Source organism: Anneissia japonica, unplaced genomic scaffold, assembly GCF_011630105.1.
Source record: "Anneissia japonica isolate Jap-2015-1 unplaced genomic scaffold, ASM1163010v1 scaffold3436_len560460_cov161, whole genome shotgun sequence".
In the NCBI taxonomy this organism is placed as follows: Eukaryota; Metazoa; Echinodermata; class Crinoidea; order Comatulida; family Comatulidae; genus Anneissia; species Anneissia japonica.
In genome coordinates this window covers 187,021-191,495 of record NW_022751570.1, presented here as the reverse complement: position 1 = coordinate 191,495, position 4,475 = coordinate 187,021, and the positions used below count along the sequence as shown (strand labels likewise).

The window sequence follows — 4,475 nt, the reverse complement described above, 5'->3', positions numbered from 1 at the left end:
GAGTGTATCTGGTGGTATTTGAATCTGTTCAACCATGAAGCCTCCGTGGTCTAATGGTTATGACGCTGGCCTTGACAGCGAGAGGTCGCAGGTTCGAGTCCCGCCAGATGCATTTTATTACACAATTTCTTTATTCATTTAATACAGGACTGCATTGGTTGAGAGCTATGATGTATTATTATGTCCTTATTCTAACACTGTATTTACCTTTCTTTGATGGTTACGTGTATATATATATGTATATATATATGCGTATATATATATATATATATATATATATATATATCATATATATCATTATAAACATATTATTATCATTATATCATTTGAAACATCTTACTCGCATCTATTATAGTGTGTATGATGATGGTGATCAGGCATACAGATTTCAAGAAAAATATAAAAACAGCGTGTTGTCCCTGTGCATTTTTGCATACGTATTTGTGACATAGTTTTATGTACTTATTAAAACATTGATACAAACCAAACTTGTCAGTTATTTTATTTGAAACCAGTGTCAGTATAATCTTGGGAAAGTATGGTTAACATATGCAAGAATTTAGTCCAATGAAACTGTTTATCATTTTGATACCGTCCCACAAAAATTAACCCTACCGGCGTCACCACGGCGTCCCCACGGCGTCCCCACCGATCGATCTAAAGTGACTTTGTTATGTGGGTGTTTTACAGATTATTGAGAATGGTAATATCACCGAAAAAATAGTTAAAATGACAGGTGGATGACCAACAAAGACAACTGAAGACAATAGTTCGTCATTAGAAGTTATTTAATATAACTTTATTCGGAAAATTAATCTCCGACCCCGGCGTTTTCAGTGACGTCGTATGATTTGTGTGCAATTTTTACCAATTAGCCCCTAAGTAAAAAAATAGTTGAGCCATGTAGTACCTTGCAAATTAACCTAGAAACCCGGTAGTTTGTTTATTGTTTATTCATAGTTACCAACCTGAGAGATTTGAAATGCGTGAGCGACTATACCAGTTGGCTTGGGAAGGGGGTCCAATCGGCAGTGGAACCCCCCCCCCCCCCAACGCTCCGACGATCTGAGCATTTTAAGCTGTTTTAAAACGATTTCAGGGAGTTTTTGTTGATAATACTAATATTATTAATAAAGCCAATTTGAGTTTCAATGTAGGCCTATGTTTAGTTTGAACACTCGAACTATGTAGACCTTCACAAACATTTCATTACTGATCAATTTTTAGTAACTCGTTAGTGAAATAAGTAGGGCCTTCAAGGAAATACTGTACTCTCTAATGACTCAAGTTACTGCATCACCTTTTATAGTTTTAGTACAACCAATTTCTTCAAATTTTAAATATATTTTCCCCTGAATTTGTGATAAATCGTTATTACGCATAGACTTTCGTTAAATGCGTGACAAATTTAGGATCACGCATGTGTTTCTGCAAAATGCGTGTTTCATCCAAAATCACTTTGAAATGCAGGACCGCCCCGCACGATGAGAGACGGTTGGTAACTATGATTATATGTATTATATTATTGTTATTGTATAGTATAATATTTGTTAAGCACAGATACCTTTTTTTTCATACTAAAATTACGTCTATTACCACTATTTTTATTATTATTATTATTTTATTTTTATTATTCTTTTTAATTTTGACTAAGTAATAATGATGAAAAGAGGTGGTACAATTCACATTGGTCATGCATCTCTTCAGTGTTTGTGTTTTGTATTTGTTATTGCGTATACAGTACAGTATTTCTATGTAGGCTTATCATGTATATGCAATTACATATACGAAAGAAATGTTGGCATTATTTAATTACTTTTATTTAATGATTATCTGTCTGTATCAGTCAAAGTTTAAAAAATGTATGTAAACAAATACTGTATAAGAATTGTTCTAGTAAATTGAGTTATTGTAGTAACGCCAGCCTATACCTATCAATATGCACAATAATAATGGCAATAATAATATTTTAATAGCAATAATTTAACAATAAAAAGTAATAATAATGAATTTATATATAATTAATAAAAATAAAACAATAATAATATTCGATTTAATATGTTGCATCTGTTGCTTGCATCTACCTGTTCACTGCTGTTAAGGTCATACACGACTTACTGACGTATTATGGTTATTGAAGTATTTTGTGTAAGCCATTGCTGTTAATTGAATATTAATATAACGTACGATGTAAAATGTACTCGCTATAAATATTTCATTGGTGTCCCGGATATCTTAATGAAAATTTTATAGTGAGTACATTTTACATCGTACGTTATATTATTATTATTCAATTAAGGGCCGAAATGGCTTACACAAAATACTTCAATAACCATAATATAATAATAATAATTAATTAATATTATTTTAATAATAATAATAATAATATAATAATATTATTTTAATTTTTATTACAAATGTGCTTAATTACATTAGTTCATAGGCTACTATAAAATTAATGCCATTCATTCATGCCTAAATATTAAGTAAGTAGGGCTTGGCCCTAGCTAACCTACAATGACAAGTATAGGCAGGCCTAAAAAATTAAGGGCCAGGGCCTGAGTTGTATGCATAGACCCCTGCTCTAACCTAAGTAGCCTAAGCTCCACAAATGCCTGACTGGGTTTCTTTTTAAATTGATGTTTTTTTCTTGCTTGTTCTAATTTGAATTTGTCGGTAAATCGTGCGTAGCACTGGCGATGGTAGCCAGCGTTATAGATGTCACTAATCCTATCAGTACTACAACTAACGCCTAGGCATACTTTACTGTCCAATCCAATCCGAGGGAGCCTTGCCCAGCGGCAACAGGGGGTAGACCTACAGCAGTTAGGCCTAGGCCCTCCCTAGGCTAGGCCTAGATCGTTGGAAACGAAGAAAAACGGTTAAGCAAGCCATAAAGAACTTCGCAAATTCCTCAGTATTTAAAACTTTCCATTGCCAGGCACTGCCGGTGAGCTTCCATGACGGCGACATGAAAGGTTGTTGTTTGTTGTTATTTCGCAATTTGCGACGTCATCAACGAGTACAATACTTTCAATCGCGTAACATGATTGGTCTATTTTGTAAATATGACGTCATTTTTTCTAATTTGCATAATTCATTTTTCCATCATTTTTGTCTATTTAAAAAAAGTGCGTAAGTTGGAGATGGGAACAATAAAAACATCGATAATAAATTTAAGTCTACATTTTTAGACAAAAAAATAAACCATCTTGGCCCACGGCCCATTAGTTTTGACACCATGTCCATGCGTAGTATTGACCCACAACTCTATATATTCGAATCATGTTGTCCGGTAGTCTTAGAGTTGACTGACTGGTACTTGGTATGGTACAAGGTTCATTGCATTTATAACTTAGGGGTCGCGGTGCTTCCTCTGTCCGTTTAGTTGATGGTGGATTAGGGGTAGCATACCCGGGGGGCGTGGGTTCGATTCCCACACGAACCATTTTTTTTGAAAGACAGTTTAGTTGATGGTGGATCATGGATAGCAAACCTGGAAGTCGTGGGTTTGATTCCCATACGAACCATTTTTTTAAAGGCAGGCCTAAAAGATTAAGGGCCAGGGCCTCGAGACCCTTGACAATGGCGGAAGGCTATACCAAAGCTTCGCATTTTCTCGGGCATGATGCCTAGACAAGATTGTTCATTCATATTGAAATTAGTGTTTTGATGGTGATTTTTTTCATCCAATGGGAATTCATATATTTTATATGAGATGAATCTATGTATATTTAGCTTTCCGTTCACCGGGGGGTGGGGAACAGCCGAAATGGCAATTTAAAGCCAACGAAGTCGCTAAAAATAGATAAAAATGCAGCCTCTCAGGGGCGGATCCAGAAATTTTGGTTAGGGTGGGGGCTATAGGTATATGTGGAAAGTGCCTCCAAGTACCTGCGGAGGCTAGGTTTGGGAGGAGGTGTCTCCGTCCGATAAGATGGGGTTCAGAGGGGTAGCTGAACGCTTTAGCTATATGTATGTATGTATGTATGTATGTATGGGTGTATGTGTGTGTGTATGTATGTATGTAGTATGTATATATATAGTATCTTTTAGAAGTAGATTTACAATCACAAGTCATCTATCCGCACCCATAAGAACCTTCCCATAGCCACACATTTCAATTCTCCTAACCATAACATTAGTGATTTGAGATGCACACTCATAGCCAACAACTTTAAATCTCTTAACGATCGGCGCATTTCCGAACTCAAACTCATACTTAAACACAAAACCCACACCATAGGCCTTAATAGAGATATAGACTTTCTCAGTGATTACAACTTCCCATACAATTGATTCTCACCATCTCTTTATTCCGTTCTATATCGATAGCTGATATGTGCTTTCTACACCTCTTTATTATTATTTTTATTTTTATTTTTATTTTTATATTTTTACATGTATATTATTTATATGTATATATTATCTTTATCTGTACATTATATAGCCTATTTATAAGCCTATAGGTTTAT

The 4,475-nt window shown here is 34.9% G+C and overlaps 1 protein-coding gene across 1 annotated transcript in view; it reads right to left on the bottom strand.

Moving 5' to 3' along the window:
- LOC117121760 overlaps positions 1–4,475 on the bottom strand; it is a 13,017-nt gene that overhangs the window by 7,652 nt on the left and 890 nt on the right. The gene's annotated exons all lie outside the window — the stretch shown is intronic.